General features: G+C 37.3%; 2 long non-coding RNA genes and 1 pseudogene across 3 annotated transcripts in view; all 3 read right to left on the bottom strand.

Annotated features, from left to right (window-relative positions):
* Positions 1–6,285: 6,285 nt before the first annotated feature.
* Positions 6,286–9,324, bottom strand: LOC121977532. Of its 2 annotated transcripts, XR_006110900.1 has the most exons (9): positions 9,175–9,324; positions 8,721–8,899; positions 8,551–8,646; positions 8,378–8,444; positions 8,127–8,251; positions 7,873–7,968; positions 6,723–7,788; positions 6,513–6,563; positions 6,286–6,434 (listed from the first exon to the last, which is right to left on the bottom strand). It is a non-coding gene; the product is annotated as an uncharacterized LOC121977532 (long non-coding RNA). The 2 variants fall into 2 exon arrangements; XR_006110901.1 differs by lacking the exon at positions 8,721–8,899 and having other exon boundaries at positions 6,287–6,434.
* A 185-nt stretch (positions 9,325–9,509) lies between these two features.
* On the bottom strand, positions 9,510–15,715 carry LOC121978245 (annotated as a pseudogene).
* Positions 15,716–20,322: 4,607 nt separating this feature from the next.
* Positions 20,323–22,078, bottom strand: part of LOC121977531 — a 31,038-nt gene continuing 29,282 nt past the window's right edge. The window contains exons 3-4 of the long non-coding RNA XR_006110899.1: positions 20,512–20,579; positions 20,323–20,433 (exon numbers count right to left, since the gene is read on the bottom strand). This is a non-coding gene — a long non-coding RNA (uncharacterized LOC121977531). The remainder of the gene's footprint in view (positions 20,434–20,511; positions 20,580–22,078) is intronic.

Genomic DNA, 22,078 nt, shown 5'->3' with positions numbered 1-22,078 from the left:
GTCAGCAAGGTTGACTTTCCCCATCCGGGGCCCCCGGAACAGTCCGGGGTGCCCGGTGTTAGAGTGTATACAAAAATTCTAGCTTTTGTAAACATTTATTTTTGAAATAAAAGAATCACATTGGTCAAAAGTCTACATTTTATTTGTTAAGTGTAGTTGTTCAATTAATTTATATTGTAGATAACATGGTGTGTGGTGTCATACACAGAAGATCATGTTATCAGTTCTTTATAAATTATAAACAGTTGATCACGACTAAGATGGAAAGGAACAAACCATTGGAATAGTTGTAGTGTAATTATGTATTAGTTTATCTTGACTAATAAATTACACTAGTACACTCTAAGTGTATTGAGTAGAACCATTTTAGATAAGTTCTTTTTATACTGACTTAATAAAAGAACTAGACCTTAGTTATTATAAAAGTGTGTGCTCTTAATCCTAATATAATAACAAGCATATATATTTAGTATTTATTTTTTTAACTTATCAGAGGGTGAGATTTAGCTCGATAAATCAATAGGCCCGATAAGTTGGGAAATGATATTACTTATAGTGTCTGTTATTGATTATAGAAGGAAACTGTATCCTAGTAATCTATGTTGAGAATGTCCCCAAGAGGAGCTCATAAGGATTGTCATGTTAAACCCTGCAGGTGGACTTAGTCTGACATGACAATAAGGTTGAGTGGTACTACTCTTGGACTAAGACATTAATTAAAGTGAGTTGTCAGTAACTCAATTAAATTAATGGGCATTCGATATCTTAAACACAGGGAGACTAACACACTCATGATAAGAAGGAGCCCATAATGTAATTTGGGATTGGTGTGGTAGTGCAATAATAACTCTCTAGTAGAATGAGTTATTGTTGATGAACTTGAGTTGTGTGTTCAGGGCGAACAAGGGATACTCAAGCTCATCGGAAGGCTAAAACCAATTTCTCCTCTAGGTCCCTGTCGTAGCCTCATTAATGCCCCAAGTCTACTCATGAAAAAGCACTTCTTGGTATCTAAGAGGGGGACGACCCATGGCTTGGTGACCAAGCCATAGGGGTCGGCCAATTCCTTCTAAAAGGGGTCGGCCCTTTGCTTGGTGTCCAAGCAAAGAGGGTCGACCACAATAAATTCAAATAGGAGGGGTGTTTTGAATTTTTAAAATCTTCTCTTTGTAGAAATCTACAAGTTTTAAAAGAGAGATTTTAAAATTAAAAACTTTCCTTATTTGAATTAGGTCACATGGTTTAAAAGAAAGTTTAAAAGTTTGAAAACTTTCCTTTTTTAACCATCCTCATGGTTTTTAGAAAAAAGGAAGTTAAGTTTTAAATTTGAAACTTTCTATTTTTGTAACCATGTTAAAAAAGAAAATTTTAGAAGAGAAGTTTTAAATTTTAAAACTTGGTTTTAAATTTTTAAAACTTACCTTTTTTAACTTCCACAATAGGAAAGAGAGCTTGTAAAATTTTATAAGAGGATTTTTTCTTTTATAAAATTTTATAAAAATTATTTTTCTCCTTGATGATGTGGCCGACCACCCTTGCTTGGTGCCCGAGCAAGGGGTCGACCAATCAATCCATGATTGCTGATTGAATCAATCAAGAGGAAAGAAAAAGAAAAATTAAAAGGGAAAAGGAAAAATAAGAGGATGATTTAAATTTTTGTAAAAAATCATTCCTTATTTGCCTTGGGCAAGTAATATAAAAGAAGGGGAGGAGAGGCCTCATGATTTATCAATTCTTATTCTCAAGTTGGTGCTTCCTCTTGTGGCCAACCCTCTTCCTCTCTTTCTCCCCTTGCTCTCTTTTGTTCTCTTGTGGTGGTGGCCGGATTTTAGAGAAGGAGGAAGAAGGCTTTTGGGTGGTGTTCATCTTGGAGGATCATTGCCCACACGACATCCAAGGTGAGGCGAGGAATACGGCAGAAGATCTCGAGGTTATTAGCATACAAAGAAAATGTATAACTAGTAATTATTTTCCGCATCATGCTAGTTATTTTTCTTTGTAAGAATTCCAAACACAAGAGGCATTATCTTCTAGTTTTTCGAATTTGTAATTCGTGTTTGTGTTTTTTTTGTTTTTTGAATTTGTTATTTGATTGTTCTTTTTGGTTAAACCTAATATTATTTTAGAAAATTAAATATTTAATTTCGTTAAAAGGTTTTGTCGAGGCAGTGGTGGATGCTCCCATACCCAAGAAGGCCATGTGCCTCGCTATGTTTGTCCTGGGAACCGATTTTCGAAATAGATATTTAATTGAATTTGTAACATAGGTTGATTTGGATCAATAGTGTTAAGTTCCGCTTGCGATCCAAGTCTAAACATTAAGAATAGATAAGTTAAATTTAGAATCAATAATGTTAAGTTCCGTTTGTGATTCATAATTTAACTTCTAAAGAACACAATAGGTTGTTTAGGAAAGGTTTGACACTTGTACAAAATTTTTGTAAAGTGGAACCGGTACGATCTTCCTAGGACCAACCAATAATTGGTATCAGAGCTAGGGTTTGCCTCTGTGTGTTTTGGTTTTCAATTAATTATGCACATGTCATACATAATTTAGGCAGGATAATAGTAGGATGTGCTAACTTTGTGGTTGCAGGCTCCAACTATTATGGCTTATAGATGTTGTGTGTGATTGGACCCTTGGACATGTCAAGGGCATTATTTTGTGTGTGCATGATTGTATGTATCAAATATAGCAAGAGTTGTATTAGTTTTAGAATTTTACTTTTTTGTTTGATCTAGAATACATGTGCATTCCTTTATGGAATATAGGATCAATATATGTAAAATTCTATATTTGTCGCAGATCGTATCCTTGCGAGGCGTGGTTCTATTGAAGGACCAGAGGCGTAGCGGAATAAGAAGCAAGATAGATGCGATGACTGGACCCGATGGCGGTGGCTAAAGATGGCAGTAGCTAGGGTTGGAACACACGGAGGACAGTGATGGAAAATGTCATAATAGTTGGAAAATTAATTTCCACATTTATTGCTTTTATTTACTGTGATATGTGTGTGTGCATGTGATATATGCTAGCATAGGTTAAAATTCCTCACCTCAAATAACTAGGTGGGAGAGGGATTTTTAAATAAATTCCACGGTCTCCATTATTGGTTTGTAAGTGATGCAACAAGCTTGCATGTTGGCTCTGAGTGCCTCCTCCACAATGGATGGGTTTGTTGCAGATCACTAGATCAAACTTCCTTTATGGATGGTTATAGGAAATTATTTAGGAGTGTGTGATCTTCTCTAACTGAAGGGGCACAATCCTATTTAATGGACTAAGTATCAAGTAATGGTATACACTTAGACGCATTCAATAGTATCCTCCCCAACGGAGTCACTGCTATTGTTTTTTGCGTGACCAAAGTAAAACCAACTATTAATTTTATTTGTCATAAAGTTAGGATGACAAGATAATAAAATTAATGGGTAAGACCCTCCTCTTACAAATGTTGAATTTGTATATGTCCACACAAACGTGGCATGCAATATTCACGGTGTTTTAAGGTGTTGGTAAATTTAAATAGTATTGTTTGAGGAATCAATATTATTCTAAATTTAGAGTCCTTACCAAAATTTATTTTGTGATTCTTAGGATGACTTTCAACCCACTGGCCATTATATTAAAAGAGAACAAACTTATTGGTCCCAACTATATAGATTGGAAAAGAAACCTGGATATTGTCTTAACTACTGAAAGCTATAAGTTTGTACTGTCAGAGATATGCCCAGATACACCTAATGGTGATTCTACTCCAGAGGAGATTGAGTATCATAAGAAATGGGTAAAAGCAGATGAGATGGTGCGGTGTTACATTGGCTTCAATGTCAAATGTATTGTAACATGAGCATCAAGATTTACCAACTACTTATGATATAATGAACAATCTCCAAGAACTCTTTGGGCACCAGAGTCGGACTGCTAGGCAAGAGGCAATGAGAAAGTTAATGACAGCCACCATGTCAGAGGGGACACCCGTAAGGGATCATATCCTTAAAATGATGGCTTATCTGAACAAAATACAAGTCCTTGGAGGTGAAATATAATCGATGAGGAAACCCAGGTCAATATAATTCTCCAAACGCTACCCAGAAGTTTTGAGCAGTTCCGCCTGAACTATAACATGAATAAAAGGGAGTATACATTGGCGAAACTTCTGACAGAACTACAGGCAGCATAAGGTATATTTCGTCACAGTTCTCAGATTCACTATGCTGAAAATGGTTCTACTTCTAAGTCGAAAGGCAAGAAGAAGAAGAAACAGGTCTTTTCAGCAAAGAAGGTGAATAAACCTTAGGGTACAGGACAAAAATCTAGAATGAAGAAGTCAAAGGGCAAGTGCTTCATCTGCAAGCAGTCAAGACATTAGAAGGCGGACTGTCCTCGTAGGAATTAGAACAATAAAGGTATATCTCATTCTCTAGTAGTTGAAACATGTTTAGCGGTGTTATCTACCAAAACCTGGTATGTTGATACGGGAGTCACTGATCATGTCTACAACTCTTTGCAGGGGTTCCAGAAAACTCGAGGACTATTTGAAGGAGAGATAACCATCTACATGGGCAATGCTACTAAGGTAGCGGTTGTTGCAGTGGGAGACGTCTACTTATCTTTTGATAGGAATAGAAGTTTGGTTTTAAATAATTATCTTTATGTACCCAGTTTTAGAAAGAATTTAATTTGAGTTTCTAAACTGTATTTGGATGGATATTCTGTTTCTTTTAATAGCAATGTGGTTATAAAGAGAAATAGGGCTATTATCTGTTCTAGTGCATTGGTTGACAATTTATATACTTTAAATCCAATTACTTCCATAAAGCAAAAAATGAAAATTAATAACACATCTTCTAAATCCAATAAGAGAAAGGAACCTTCGGAAATGAACCAAACATATCTTTGGCATCTAAGGCTTGGTCATATTAATTTAAGTAGGATTCAAAGGCTTGTAGCCGATGGACTCTTAGGTTCATTAGAGTTGGAAAACTTTTCAACCTGTGAATCTTGCTTGGAAGGTAAAATGACCAAGAGACCTTTTAAGGTCAAGGGGTATAGAGCCAAAGATGTGTTAGAACTGGTTCATTCTGATTTGTGTGGTCCTATGTCTGTCAAGGCAAGAGGTGGTTATGAATATTTCATCTCCTTTATAGACGATTATTCAAGATACGGATACATTTACTTGATGCACCGCAAGTCTGAATGCTTTGATAAGTTCAAAGAATATAGGGCTGATGTGGAGAAACGTCTTGGTAAAAGTATGAAGACACTACGGTCTGACCGTGGTGGCGAATACCTCTTTGGAGAGTTTAGAAATTACTTATCAGAAGCCGGGATTCAATCCCAATTTTCTGCACCTGGTACACCCCAACAGAATGGTGTGGTAGAACGAAGGAATAGGACTCTTATGGAAATGGTTAGATCGATGATGAGTTATTTAGAATTACCAAATTCGTTTTGGGGATATGCTTTAGAAACAGCAGTATACATTGTGAATATGGTACCTTCTAAAATAGTTCCTTTTACTCTCATGGAATTATGGAATGGGCATAAGCCTAGTCTGAATCATATCCGAATATGGGGTAGTCCAGCACATGTGCTGAAGGGAGATACTGACAAGTTGGAATCACGTACAGAAGTATGTCTGTTTGTGGGATATCCTAAAGGAACGAAAGGGGGTTTGTTTTATAATCCTAAAAATCAGAAGATCATTGTTAGCACCAATGCTCGATTTTTAGAAGATGATTATGTAATAAACCATAAGCCCATGAGTAAAATTGTTCTAGAAGAAATAAGAGACACTACAACAAAAACATAATTGACAGTGTTGTTAAAAGTGGGGGGCTACGACAACGTTTTTAAACCGTTGTCTTTGAATGAAAAGACAACAGTTTTGCAACGATTTTAAACCGTTGTCTTTGAATGGAAAGACAACGGTTTAAAACCATTGCTATTTAGATCATTTTTCTGCATGTTACAATCATTTTTGGGGCTACGACAATGGTTTTTAACCATTGTCTTTGAGAGTGATAGACAACAATAACAGTTTTAAACTATTGTCTTTTAAATTATTATATTTTAATACCAATATATCAGATTTCAATTTAAATATATAATAAAGAATCATAATCAAGAAAGAATATTATTTCCCACATCAAAATCATTCAAAATGTTAGTTATACAAGAATTACAATCATAAAAGAAGAAACATATCTCATGTTCAAATAAAATTTATCCCAATACAAATAAACAAATAAACTCTATTTACAACTAATGAACAATAACCAAAAGACTAGAAACTTTTAATGATGGTTCACGCCATGTAGGATTGCACTTAATTGTAGTTCTTCTTCATGCTTCTGATTGTGGTGTTGAGTTTGGCGGCAAGCAAATGTCGATCTGAATACTGCTACCTTTCTTTCCATTCATTGTAGTTCTACATGTAAGAAAATAACATCGATAGCACTGGTATACAAGAAAATTTAAAAAACAAAAGTCTATCTATATATATTACCTGAAGAATAGGGTGATTGTTGATGTATATGAAGCTAGCTCTTTGTTGGTGCTGAAATGAGTGAATGGAGAGATCGACATCAGAGAGCATTTAAAGAGAATTGGTAGATGAGATCATGGTGGTGCATCATTATTCTATTGATTGACAACAATTCAAGGGAAAATCTAACATGTAAGTATAGTTATATAAAGAAGCTATTGTAAAACTTACTTGAGTCAAATTGCTAACTTGGATATTGAACCTTTGAATGACTGCAATAATGTTCCTCTTTGGCACTGTGGTTTCTTCAATAAGGCTACTTGTTATATATCTATTTAAATACACACTTTAAAATTTAAACAATGTTAAATAAGGTCCAATGCATTATAAACAAAAAATTATAACAAGTATGAGGTCAAAAAAAACATTGAACAACAGACATAAATCTTAAATGAGTTTCATATGCTAAATAAACTCCATCAAGAAGCTACTACTTGATTAAAGGATAAAGTTTCTAGTCTTAGTGAAAGTACAAGCTCAACTTGCAACTTTAATCAACTTATTCATGCAATAGCGGATACAACTTGATCAAGGGTTTCATGTAATTCCCACTAGTGGATGACTCCTAATCAACAATTATTATCTCAAAGGAGGGATAAGGGATTCTCAGATAAATCTGTTGTAACATTGTAGAAACTAAGCTCCGATAGGTCTTGTTTCACCATCAAGTGTCTGGAAACAAAATAAAACCATTAGTGTGTTTAAGAAAACAAAGATTTCTAATCTACTTATCTGTCAAGCACTCAAGAGGTATGAGCTTCATCAAGACTAATAATCTGTGAATAAAGTCAATACGAGATAAAGGACTAAGATTAAGGGCACTTTCAAAGAGAAACAATTATAATGTCAAGTAGAGGGAAAAATATAGAATTAAGTATTCAAATTATACAGTAGCCCAGCACAAGTGACACAATAGACTTCTTCCGAGACAATTAAGATATTAATTGACTTATTTTACACTCATTTCTATCTCAAGTGTCATGTTCTTGCATTAAAGAAAATGTTATCTTTCACATAATCAAATAAAACAGATGCAATGTGTTGACGATTGCTGCTCACGAAACTTAGAAGCAAGGAAAGGCCTAGTCAAAAGAGAGAGCAAGGAGTCATGATCAGAGAGCACCGAACCAGACGAAAGCTTATTGTGTGCATTCTGAAATGCATTTGATATCTTAGGTAGTTCAACCCAGCGGACTGTTCTAGCAGAATTTTCCATTCACTCGAAAGGATCCTCTATCTGTAAAGTTGAAAGATCATCAACTAGCTATAGACTGCAAGTAATCATTCCAAGAAATTTCAGTAGAAACATCAACAATCTTACAATCAGGGGCAGCGATCAACAAAAATGATGGTTTTTTTGTTGTCCTTCATATGTCGAGATGCTATAATCTGAACCAGAAGTTCTAATATCTGAAAACTGCACATATAGATTTAATATTGATCAATATCCCAATAGCCTCTTTCTATCATAACCTACTTTATATAAATTCAAGATAAGAAAATCGAGACTTGCTCAGTCTAAAACGCTAAATGTTGTACAATTAGGTAACTAGCCATGAATCTAAAAGATCGCACCTTGTCGAAAAAGGACAGCAAAAGTTGAGCAAGAGAGCTTTGGTTTATGATTCTGCTAGATCTGAACCTCTGTATATTTGCGGAACACACATCCTCAAAAGGACTCCCAGAGAAGTTACTCCATCCTGCAGCAACAAACAGTAGAAAATACACATACACTAAGGAAAGGCCTATATCATAATTATAGACATGCAGGCATGCAAAAAAGACGTAAGAAATAAAGATGTTTCAAGGCTCTAGAAGATATATACCTCGATCAGAAATTCTTTCTTCATTAATTATTGCTTGCAGTGGTGGGAAAATTGGTGGTTCGCAGGTCTGCTAAAGAAAAAGTAAAACAACACGAAGGATTCTAGAAAAGAATTTGATAGTTGATATTGCATCAAGAAATGAGCAGAAAAGAATCACAAACTCACAACTTTACCTGAAAATGGAAGATAACCAACAAACAAAGGGCATAGGAACTTAAACTCCCAGACTTTGGATCATTAATATCTTGTGCTTTAGCCCACTCCTACAGCTGAGAAAAGGAATGGAATAACATCACAAAGAAATCTAATAACACTTTAAAAAATGCTTACAACAAATGCTAACCACTAAAACCATGTCACAGAAACGGTTATCAATTTCAGATAGCCATTTAAGAACGTTGGACTTCATTACACCAAGATGATTATTAACGGAGACATCAAAAGAAATATTATGTTGCCTGCTAATGTATTTAAGCAAAGGAACTCTTGCATTTGGAATGTACTCAACAGAACTAGCAAGACCTGAAACAGAGATAGGAAATAGAAATCAATCACATTTTTATCGTCTGTTGAAGATTCCAGATAGATAATGTAGATAGTATTAAAAATTTTCTATTTGCAGATTTTGTTGTGCCTTTTTAAAATTTCAAAATAGGTCGACAATTGTTTAAAGTATACCACCATATAAATAATGAGTTATTATAATTGTATAAATTATTTCTTTGTGGGAATCTAGCTTTGCATGCTTTTCATTTAGTATCATATATAAGAAGAATCAACAATGTCGTGTTCATTACCTTACTCGACGATTGGAGATATTGTGATTGATTTGAAAATCAGTAGAGAGGTCATGATAGATTTCAGCAGCCACCTAGATTATGAATGACAGATATTGCATTTCGTTCTCTTAAGCATTTGGGCGAACAATTGGTCTACACACAACAATCATCATCAGTCAATTAAACTGCCTGAGTTGGTTCTCCAAAAAGTTAGGAAATACTAAATATTCATTCTTAAAAAAGCATAACCATGATTCGTTTATCCAAATTCAATAGTTTTGGAGATCATAAAAATAGATAACTGCAAACAGACAAGGAAAAAAAAGCACGGACCTGAAACAGGGATGATGTTGAAGGGTTGTTAAAGGACTTTCAGCAAGTCATCGGTGCCGCTGAAGGTAAAGGCACCTCCATCCTCCAAGTTGAGCACTTTGACAACTCCATCTTCTGCCAGCAACGCATAGCGCTGGGATCGGACGCCTAGGCCCATGGGCTTGTCTGACAGATCCAACTCCACCCCGAGTGCCAGGGTGAACTCCCTATTTTCGTCGGAGAGTAGAAAAACCTCGTCCCTAATGTTGAGATCCTTCTTCCAAGCATGCATCACGAAAAGCGTCGTTGACCGAGATGCAGGCAATGGTGTCTACGCCTTTGGCATGCAGCTCCCCAGCCTTTTCCACAAATCCAGGGAGGTGCTTCTTTGAGCACGTCGGCGTAAAGGCCCCGGGACGGCGAAGAAGATGGCTTTCTTGCCCTTAGTGAGATCAGAGATGGTGACGGTCTGGAGCTCCCCATCAGAGTCGAAGTAGGAGTGGTTGGTGTCAGGAAGATTGTCTCCGACGGAGATGGTGGTTGCGACGACAGGGGCGGAGGTGGAAGAGGTGAAGAGGCAGGGGAAGAGAGAGGACCTACGAGTGTACAGTCAGAGGTGTAGAGTGGTAGTGGAAACGGAGCGGTGGAAGCGGGCAGCAGAAGGGAGGAGGCGGGGCAAAGAAGGGGCAACGGGTTTAGGGCTTGGGCAAAAAATTTCGGGGAGAGGGAAAGAAAAACGCCGTGGAAAAAACTGGCGAAGGGGAAAAAGCGGTGAAAGAAAGAAACAACGACATTCAACAACACTTAATAGACAACAGTTTTTAAAAACCATTGTCGTAATACCAAAAAAAAGCGCACATAGACAACAGTTTTAAAAAACTATTGTCGTAGCCTTTAAAAATCGTTGTCGTAGCCCCAAAAAAACATAAATAGACAACGATTTTTAAAAACCGTTGTCATAGGCAAAAAAAAATTACTAAAAGACAACGGTTTTTGTTAAAACCGTTGTTAAAAGGCAAAAAAACAACCATTTGGTATAAAACCGTTGTTGTTTGAGTGTTGTTGAATGACGTTTTTCTTGTAGTGAGAGGGCATGTCTACTTTATTAGTACCAACAGTACAAGATAAAGTACCACAAGAGACTGCAACACGTGTCACACATGATACACAACCAGAGACAGTGCCTCGTCGTAGAGGGAGGGTTGTAAAGCAACCTGAAAGATTCATGTTTTTGGGAGAGTCTTCGGACTTGATCCTGGGTAAACATGAACATGTTCCCCGGACATATGACGAAGCACTCCAAGATAAAGATGTAGTATCTTGGCAAAAGGCAATGAATTTTGAAATAGAGTCTATGTATTCTAATAAGGTCTGAGAGCTTGTAGAACCACCAAATGGTGTAAAAGCCGTTGGATGCAAGTGGATCTACAAAAGGAAAAGAGAGATAGACGGGAAGATAGAAACCTTCAAAGCAAGGCTTGTTGCGAAAGGGTATACTCAAAAAGAGGGAATCGATTATGAGGAGACCTTTTCACCAATAGCTATGCTTAAGTCTATCCGGATACTCTTATCCATTTCCGTTCATATGGATTATGAGATTTCGCAAATGGATGTCAAGACAGCTTTCCTTAATGGAAGTCTTGAAGAAAACATCCATATGAAGCAACCAGAGGGATTCATTGAAAAAGGCAAAGAGCATCTAGTGTGCAAGCTGAATCGATCAATTTATGGGCTGAAGTAAGCTTCAAGATCTTGGAACATCCGGTTTAACGAAGTAATCCAGTCATATGGATTTATTCAGTGTCCGAATGAGTGTTGTGTATACAAGAAGTGTAACGGAAACGTGATGGTATTTCTTGTACTATACGTAGATGATATTTTGTTAATTGGAAATAATATCAAAGTGTTATCGGATGTAAGGGTATGGTTATCCAAACAATTTGATATGAAGGACTTAGGAGAATGTGCACACATTCTTGGGATCAAAGTCATAAGGGATTGCAAGAAAAGGATGTTGTGCATATCTCAAGCTTCATATATAGATACAATCCTTGCTCGTTTTAGCATGCAGAACTCCAAGAAAGGTTTCTTACCTTTTAGGCATGGAGTAGCTTTATCCAAAGAGATGTCTCCAAAGACATCAAAGGAGATAGAGGACATGAAGGCAGTTCCTTATGCTTCGGCTATGGGAAGCCTAATGTATGCAATGTTGTGTACGAGACTAGATATCTGTTTTACCGTGGGCATGGTTAGCAGATATCAGAGTAACCCTGGACAAGGACATTGGACTGTTGTAAAGCATATATTAAAGTACCTGAGAAGGACTAGAGATTATATGCTAGTTTATCAAGCAGACGATTTGCTCCCTATGGGTTATACGGATTCAGATTTCCAATCAAATAGGGACAATAGTACATCTACATCAGGCTATGTGTTTACTTTAGGAGGTGGAGTCATTGCATGGAGGAGTGTCAAGCAGAAATACATTTCAGACTCAACCATGGAAGCTGAGTATGTGGCAGCCTCTGAGGCAGCCAAAGAAGCTGTATGGCTCAGGAACTTCCTAATGGACTTAGATGTGATTCCTGGTTTGCCCAAAATCATCACAATTTATTGTGATAATAGCGGTGCAGTTGTAAGAGTAAACATATAGAGCGCAAGTACCACCTGATTCGAGACATCGTCAAGCGAGGAGAAGTTGTTGTCGCCAAGATTGCATCAGCAGATAACCTGGTAGATCCTTTCACTAAGGCCCTTCCGGTGAAAGCTTTTGATCGGCATGTGGAGGGGATGGGAATCAGATGTATGGCAGTAGATATGACAGCTTAGTCTTTTGTATAAGTGGGAGATTGTTAGAGTGTATACTAAAAGTCTAGCTTTTGTAAATATTTATTTTTGAAATAAAAGAATCACATTGGTCAAAAGTCTACATTTTATTTGTTAAGTGTAGTTATTCAATTAATTTATATTGTAGATAACATGGTGTATTGTGTCACACACAGAAGATCATGTTATCAGTTCTTTATAAATTATAAACAGTTACTCACGGCTAAGATGGAAAGGAACAAACTATTGGAATAGTCGTAGTGTAATTATGTATTAGTTTATCTTGACTAATAAATTACACTAGTACACTCTAAGTGTATTGAGTAGAACCATTTTAGATAAGTTCTTTTTATACTGACTTAATAAAAGAACTAGACCTTAGTTATTATGAAAATGTGTGCTCTTAATCCTAATATAATAACAAGCATATATATTTAGTATTTATTTCTTTAACTTATCAAAGGGTGAGATTTAGCTCGATAAGTCAATAGGCCCGATAAGTTGGGAAATGATATTACTTATAGTGTGTGTTGTTGATTATAGAAGGAAACTATGTCCTAGTAATCTAGGTTGAGAATGTCCCCAAGAGGAGTTCATAAGGATTGTCATGTTAAACCCTGCAGGTGGACTTTGTCCGACATGACAATAAGGTTGAGTGGTACTACTCTTGGACTAAGACATTAATTAAAGTGAGTTGTCAGTAACTCAATTAAATTAATGGACATTCGATATCTTAAGCACAGGGAGACTAACACACTCATGATAAGAAGGAGCCCATAATGTAATTTGGGATTGGTGCGGTAGTGCAATAATCACTCTCTAGTGGAATGAGTTATTGTTGATGAACTTGAGTTATATGTTCGGGGCGAACACGGGATACTCAAGCTCATCGGAAGGCCAAAACCAATTTCTCCTCTAGGTCCCTGTCATAACCTCATTAATGCCTCAAGTCCACTCATGAAAAGCCCTTCTTGGTGTCCAAGAGGGGGTCGGCTCATGGCTTGGTGACCAAGCCATAGGGGTCGGCCAATTCCTTCTCAAAGGGGTCGGCCCTTTTCTTGGTGTCCAAGCAAAGAGGGGCCGACCACAATAAATTCAAATAGAAGGAGGGGTGTTTTGAATTTTTAAAATCTTCTCTTTGTAGAAATCTACAAGTTTTAAAAGAGAGATTTTAAAATTAAAAACTTTCCTTATTTGAATTAGGCCACATGGTTTAAAAGAAAGTTTAAAAACTTTCGTTTTTAACCATCCTCATGGTTTTTAGAAAAAAAGGAAGATAAGTTTTAAATTTGAAACTTTCTATTTTTGTAATCATGTTAAAAAAGGAAATTTTAGAAGAGAAGTTTTAAATTTTAAAACTTGGTTTTAAATTTTTGAAACTTTCCTTTTTTAACTTCCACAATAGGAAAGAGAGCTTGTAAAATTTTATAAGAGGATTTTTTTTCTTTTATAAAATTTTATAAAAATTATTTTTCTCCTTGATGATGTGGTCGGCCACCCTTGCTTGGTGCCCAAGCAAGGGGTCAGGCAATCAATCCATGATTGATGATTGAATCAATCAAGAGGAAAGGAAAGGAAAAATTAAAAGGGAAAAGGAAAAACAAGAGGATGATTTTAATTTTTGTTAAAAATCATTCCTTATTTGCCTTGGGTAAGTAATATAAAAGAAGGGGAGGAGAGGCCTCATGATTTATCAATTCTTATTCTCAAGTTGGTGCTTCCTCTTGTGGTCAGCCCTCTTCCTCTCTTTTTCCCCTTGCTCTCTTTTGTTCTCTTGTGGTGGTGGCCGGATTTTAGAGAAGGAGGAAGAAGGCTTTTGGGTGGTGTTCATCTTGGATGATCGTTGCCCACACGACATCCAAGGCGACGCGTGGAATACGGCAAAAGATCTCGAGATTATTAGCATACAAAGAAAAGGTATAACTAGTAATTGTTTTCTGCATCATGCTAGTTATTTTCCTTTGTAAGAATTACAAACACAAGAGGCATTATATTCTAGTTTTTGAATTTGTAATTCGTGTTTGTGTTTTTTTTTATTTTTCGAATTTGTGATTCGATTGTTCTTTTTGGTTAAACCTAATGTTATTTTAGGAAATTAAATATTTAATTTCGTTAAAAGGTTTTGTCGAGGCAGTGGTGGATGCTCTCATACCCAAGAAGGCCATGTGCCTCGCCATGTTTGTCCTGGGAACCGATTTTTGAAATAGATATTTAATTAAATTTGTAACATAGGTTGATTTGGATCAATAGTATTAAGTTCCGCTTGCGATCCAAGTCTAAACCATTAAGAATAGATAAGTTAAATTTGGAATCAATAATGTTAAGTTCCGTTTGTGATTCCTAATTTAACTTCTAAAGAACACAATAGGTTGTTTAGGAAAGGTTCGACACTTGTACAAAATTTTTGTACAGTGGAACCGGTACGATCTTCCTAGGACCAACCAGCACCCGGAACCATTCCGAGCGCCCGAAAGTTGACTTTTAACCAGATCGCGTCAAGCATGATCCCTTACGTTGGGGATAAAGTTTTATCCCCCCAGGGCACCTGGAACCCTTCGGGGCGACCCGACCAAGGCTATAAATATAGCCTTGGTCCAGAAGCTTTCAATCAATACAAGCAATTCATTTTCTAACACTTGTATGCTTCAATTTAGTTAGCTTCTTTCTTTTTCTACTTCATCGTTGTAAGAGGCTTCTCAGCCTAAAGGAGATACTAGTGTGACATCTTCCTTGGATTAACAACCTCCCCGGTTGTAACTAATTAAATCTCTGTGTGCCTCATCTTTTATTTTAGTTTTCTTTTATCATTTATGCAAGTGTTACTTTGTTGAAAGTTGACAAGGGTTTCGTTTTATTTTTGCATGCTATTCAACCCCCCTTATAGTTGGCCACCTTGATCCAACAAGTGATATCAGAGCAAGGACGCTCAGAAGGACTAACCGCCAACTAAAGCAACGAGATGGCCGAAATGAACATCTACCCACCAACGTTCAAGAGGGAGTTCGCTTTTTGGAAGTGACGGATACAGGTATTTTTTTAAAATAGATTTTGATTTAATGTTAATAATGAAAAATGATTATGAAGCACCAAAGAATACGAACGGAGAGGAAATCGAGAAATGCCTCTGGACCAAAAAGCAACGTGATGATTTTACATCAAATGGTAAGGTTGAATTTCACCTTTTAGGCGTACTACCGGTTGAAGATCTCAACAAAATCGGCAACTATCAGAGTGCAAAAGAACTTTGGGAAAAGTTCTTAAAGCTCCATGAAGAACCAAAAGAAGCCGCATCCAACTCCTCAATGGGCACCCAGTCATCATCAGAAGAATCTAAAACCGAGGAAACCGCCAGAATAGCCTTAATAGCCGAGTACCTACCAGAAGACGAAGTAAGCTCATCCTCAATGAACATCGAGAGCATCGATGAAGGGGGAGAGTCTTCAGAAGAAAGCAGCTCAACAGGGGGAACATTAGCAGGCGACAAGGTAAGTCAGATACGCTCTTTACCACCTGACTAAATATTCAAATTTGTAAAGTTTTTAACTAAAGACTGTTACATGCTAGAAAAAGAAAATAAGAATTGAAATTAATTCTAGATAAATCTTGTCTGTTAGAAGATTTTAAAAAATTAGAATTAGAAAATAAAAAATTGAAATTAGAAAATGATAATATGAAAGTACAAGTAGATAACTTGAAAAACCGTGCATACTCATCTAATTTTAGAAAATTTAATAATTTAAATTGGTATTTTAGATATCACAAGGGATAGATTAAAAATATTTCAAAGAAATACATCCCTAAGAAATTTCTAGTTAATCCAGTAGGTTGGAACCTATATTGGGTTCCAAAGTCATGTTTAAATTGAACGGTTAATTAGATTTAGCGCTTTCAGTGAGAAAATTAAACAATAAATTTCTTTATGAGGCTTTGTCTAAGAAAGTGGTTGTTGCTCCAATAACTAAGAAGGCCTAGTGTCTCGCCACGACCTGGAAGTCAAAATATTGAAATAAAATGGTTAATTAACTTTATGATAAAGCATTAAGGTTGAAATTTAATAATGCTTTAAAAAGTCTTTTAAACATTTCTTTTTACTTAGAAATTATTTTTGTGTAAATCTTATACTTAGAAAAATAAGTTAAAAGTTCTTCTGAAATTAGAAATTTTTGCTTAAATTTTTACTTAGAAAAATTTTCAAAAATATTTTTGCAAAATTTCCTAAGTCGGGATTTTTTAAAAAAATTCTCATACTTAAAGCTTTACTTAGAAAATTTTTCATATTTAGAGTTTTTACTTAGAAAATTTTCTTACCTAAAGTTTTACTTAGAAATTTTTTAACTTAGAATATTTTTTCATTGAAAATTATTGCAAATTTTTTTTCAAAGTTTCAAATTTTTTTTCCCTTAGAGTTTGTCTTTGAACCCCATGTTTTTATGTGATCAAAGGGGGAGAAGGAAAAATATAAGTCTAGGGGGAGGTAGAAAAAAATTTTAAATTTTCTATCTTTTTACACTTTATTGCAAAATTAGTTAGTTTACTTTTTATGTCTAATTATCCTAGCTTAACTTGGGTTGCTCACATCAAAAAGGGAGAGATTGTTGGAACTCCAAGGTTGTTTTGGTGTGATCAACAAGTTAAGTTAGATCCTGTGTGTTTTTAACCTTGTGTCTAAATGTGCAGGAGCTTAGGAGCACATGGAGTCGAGCAGAAGACGCAGCTAGCGAGAAGGACGGCACGAGAGAGTGCATACGAGGGATGAGGCGCTATTGAAGAGTACACTGACGAACGAGAAGGAAGCGTGCGGTGGTTCCGAGGGACGAGAAGCCGGAGTGAAAGACTACTCGAGGAGCAAAAGACACAGCTGTTAGGATGTATACTAAAAGCCTAGCTTTTTGTATAAATATTTATTTAGAAATAAGAATCACATTGGTCAAATGACTACATTTATGCTAAGTGTAGTTGTCCATTTAATTTATATTGTAGATAACATGGTGTGAGGAGACACACAGAAGATAATGTTATTAGTTCCTTAAAAATTATAAATAGTAGCTCACAACCAAGATGGAATGGGGCAAACCATTGGACTGGTTGTAGTGTAATTTGGTATTAGTTTATCTTGACTATAAAATTACATTAGTACACTATGAGTGTATTGAGCAGGACCATTTGAGGACGTTTCTTTTATACTGACTACATAAAATAACAAAACCTCTTTATTATGGAAGTGTGTACTCTTAATCATGATATAATAACAAGCATGTATACTTAATATTTATTTCTTTAATTTATCAAAGGGTGAGATTTAGTTCGTTAAATCAATAGGTCTGATAAGTTGGGAAGTGATATTATTTATATGGTGTGTTGTTGATTATAGAATGAAACTGTGTCCTAGTAATCTAGGTTGATGATGTCCCCTTGAGGAGCTCATAAGGATTGTCATGTAAACCCTGCAGGTGGACTTAGTCCGACATGACAATAAGGTTGAGTGGTACTACTCTTGGAGCTAGATATTAATTAAGTGAGTTGTCAGTAACTCATTTAATTAGTGGGCATTCGATATCTTAAACACAGGTAGACTAACGCACTCATGATAAGAAGGAGCTCATATTGTAATATGAGATTGGTGCGGTAGTGCAATAATAACTCTTTAGTGGTATGAGTTATTATTGATGAACTTGAGTTGGGTGTTCGGGGTGAACACGGGATGCTCAAGCTCATCGGGAGACCAAAACCAATTCCTCCTCTCGGCCCCTATTGTAGCCTCTTATTTATAAAGTCTTATATCCATTTAAAGCCAAGCTTCTTACCCATCTTGTTGTGGCCGGACAAGCCAAGCTTAGAGCCCAAGCTAGGGTCGGCCAAGCCATAGATTGGAGCCAAGTTTATGGCCGGCCAAGCTTGGAGCCCAAGCTAGGTGGCTGGCCACATTAAAATAAAAGGGTATTTTAAATTTTAAAATCTTTCCTTTTGTGGAAGCCATGGTTTTAAAAAAGAGTTTTTAAATTTTAAAATATTTCCTTTTACAGCTTTCTACAAAGGATTAAGAGAGAGGTTTGATATCTTTCCTTATTTGTAGTTAAAAGGATGATTTTAATTTTTGATAAAACTTTCCTTTTTTGTAACTGATATGGGTCAGGTTTTGTGGGTCTCCCGATGAGGAAAGAAAAGGAGGAAGGAAAAGAAAAACAGTTAAGTATATACCGGCCAAGACATATCTCCAAGGCGGAGTTAGGTTAATATCGGCCGGGACATAACATCAGGATGAAGATAGGCTGATATCGGTCGAGACATACCCCGATAGGAGGTAAGCCTATATCGACCGAAATACGTCTCCCAGGAGGAATATATATACTTTAAGAGAGTAGGTTAATATCGGCTAGGACATAACTTCAGGATGAAGATAGGCTGATATCGGTCGAGACATACCCCGATAGGAGGTAAGCCTATATCGACCGAAATACATCTCCCAGGAGGAATATATATATACTTTAAGGGAGTAGGTTAATATCGGCCGGGACATAACTTCAGGATGAAGATAGGTTGATATCGGTCGAGACATACCCCGATAGGAGGTAAGCCTATATCCACCGAAATAAGTCTCTCAGGAGGAATATATACTTTAAGAGAGTAGGTTAATATCGGCCGGGACATAACTTCAGGATGAAGGTAGGCTGATATCGGCCGGGACATACCCCGATAGGAGGTAAGCCTATATCGACTGAAATACGTCTCTCAGGAGGAATATATACTTTAAGAGAGTAGGTTAATATCGGCCGGGACATAACTTCAGGATGAAGGTAGGCTGATATCGGTCGGGACATACCCCGATAGGAGGTAAGCCTATATCGACCAAAATACGTCTCCTAGGAAGAAGATATATATATATACTTTAAAGGGAGTAGGCTAATATCGACAGAAATATACTTCTCAAAAGTAAGATTCGCATTAACTGACATATACCCCAGAGGAAGTTAGGCTAATATCGGTCGGGACATGCCTTCTAGGAGGAGTCGAGACCGGTTGAATGACCCATGATTAGGAAAGACACTTGATAGAATATAGTGACTTCGATCGATATAAGGAATATTGGTAGATGGAATTAATTACAGCAGGAGGGGTGAAATGATGATTAATGGAGATATTTATAGTATGTAACTATATGACAGAAAATATATATTTTGGCGGGAAATGTGTCTTCATAGTATTTTGTAGGTGCTAAACGATAAAGAAGGTACATCTGGGGTACAAAAAAGATTCCTTAAAAGTGATTCACCGCAAGTACGCCGCTGACGTCATCTCATAACGAACTCTAACAAACCGGGGTCCACTTCATGACTACGGGGGTTATATGAAGTGGTATAAAAAGGAGAATCCTCTCCGTTGGCTAGGTAAGTTGACAGGTTCACAAGTTCACAAGTGGACATCATTATACACATTCATAACCCTAGTTTTTCAACGACTGTTCATCTTCTTCTTCCTTCATCGACACCTATGGAGAGGACTGACTTGAGCGTCGGAGGGCCTAGCCAGGGATTCCCACCCCGGTCTTAGGTCACTGACGATAGTGTTGGTTGATCTGGTGTGCGCAGGAAGTCTGGGAAGCTTCGGAGTGGGGTTTCTTCTCTTTCAGATCCGGTTTCTTTCTTCGTCATCAGGTCTTCATACAAGTAAGTTTCCGGTGACTCTACTTTTTCCCGATCCGCTTTGGGTTTCTCAGATTGGTATTCGGTAGACATTATTCTTCATCAGTACGGTGGGTTTCTTTTCTCCGAATCTTCGTCGTGTCCAACTTCTCAAACAGGATCAAATTTGGCGCCGTCTGTGGGAATCTCACCTGAGTCTGAGACTACGTGATGGAAGAGGCCGGGAAATCAAACCTACTTACTATTAGTCGGGAGGATTTGGATTCTCTTATCAACTCCCATGTCCAAAAAGCCTTGCAGCAACAACAATAACAACTTCAAGCTCATACTGGAGCTACTCTGCCGACAGCTCATAATCCAGCAATATCGACTACTGAGCAGCGGAAAGGAAAGGAACTAGAAGAAGAGGAACATGCCTATTTTCCTCCAATTGCTGTTTCTCCGACGAGGCGTCCTCGAGCCTTCCTTCGTACTCCTATGGAGCAGGGGGGTAGAAGACCTGTGTTCCAAGAATCCTCTGGTGAAGCACCTGATAAAGAAAAGCGTAAGATCAAAATGATAACTAGTGATAGCTCACCTGAGAAGGCCATCTCCCCATTTTCCCAAAGTGTATTGGATGATCTGCCTCCTAAGCGGTATCAAAACCTGCAAATCGGGGAATATACTGAAACCACAGATCCAGAAGATCATCTGCTGAAATTTGAAAACATAGCATTATTACAACAATTCTCTGATGGAGTGAAGTGTCGGATGTTTCTTACTACCCTCGGAGGAGCAGCACAGCGTTGGTTCAAAAGATTACCAGAAAAATCTATTCGGAAGTTCAAGGACTTCAAGAAAGTCTTTCTGCACCATTTCTCTAGCAACAAGAGGTATCATAAGACTCCTTGGAGCTTGTTTTCAATCAAACAGTCATCTAAAGAGTCTATCCGAGCATACATCAAAAGGTTCAATCAGGTAGCTATTGATGTGCCTAATGCTACTACTGAAATATTAGTAAGTGCTTTCTCTCAAGGTCTGAACGATAATGATTTCTTTAAAGATTTAGTAAGAAATCCCCCCTGTTAATTTTGATTCCTTGATTGAGCGGGCTACTGAGTTTATTAATGTAGAAGAAGCTCAAGCTGCTTGTAGAAAGGAGAGTGTCACCTCTTCTCCTACCCAAGTTAAAGAGAAAGCTCCAGCTCCTGTGCCTCCACCAAGAGGTCCTAGAATAACTCATCCACCCCATCGACAACCCGAGTATCGTCCACAAGCTGTACAACATGTGGAGATACAGCCAGAAGCACCCAAGAGGTGGTGCACTTATCATAAAACTAGCAGTCATCATGTTGAAGACTGTTTTGTTTTAAGAAATAGACGGGTCAATAGAGAGTGATATCAGAGGCAGAACTACTATCGACAATAATACCCCAGGCAGCAAAGTCCACCCAAATTGGAATATCATCTGGTCGAGACTCGGCAGGAGGAAATACCAGTTCCGGCCGGCACTAGCCAAGTATCAGAAAAAGCACCTTCTGAAATTGTGATGACTCGACAGGAAGAAAACAGAAATAACGCTGCTCGAGGCAATATTAATATGATTGCGGGCGGACCCACTGATGGGGATTCTAATAGAGCCAGAAAAGCGCATGCCTGAAGATTGGAGATTCATGCAGTAGGATGCAGCATGGAACGAGCAGCTGGCCCTGAAATAAGTTTCGGGCCCAGAGATCTTGAGGGGGTAGAAATACCTCATGATGATGCTCTGATCATCAAAGCTGTGATAGCCAATTACGCCATTGCTCGTACCTTCATAGACACGGGTAGCTCCGTCAATATTATATTCAAGAAGGCTTTTGATCAGTTACAAATTGATCCAAGTGAACTTCAACAAATTGTTACTCCTCTGTATGGATTCACAGGCAATGAGGTACAACCTTTAGGTCAAATAAAGTTGGCTATTTCACTGGGAGAAGAACCTCTAATGAGAACCAGAAGATCTTATTTTATGGTGGTAGACGCTCCATCTTCTTACAATGTGATATTGGGTCGACCTGCCCTAAACGAGTTTAGGGCAGTCGTTTCTACTTTTTGTCAAAAGATCAAATTTCCTGTGGATGATCAAGTTGGAGAAGTACGGGGTGATCAGAAGACAGCCCGAA

This window comes from Zingiber officinale, chromosome 4B (genome assembly GCF_018446385.1).
Source record: "Zingiber officinale cultivar Zhangliang chromosome 4B, Zo_v1.1, whole genome shotgun sequence".
NCBI classification, from domain to species: Eukaryota; Viridiplantae; Streptophyta; class Magnoliopsida; order Zingiberales; family Zingiberaceae; genus Zingiber; species Zingiber officinale.
The sequence above is the reverse complement of the archived record's forward strand: the minus strand, read 5'-3'. Positions and strand labels throughout refer to the sequence as shown.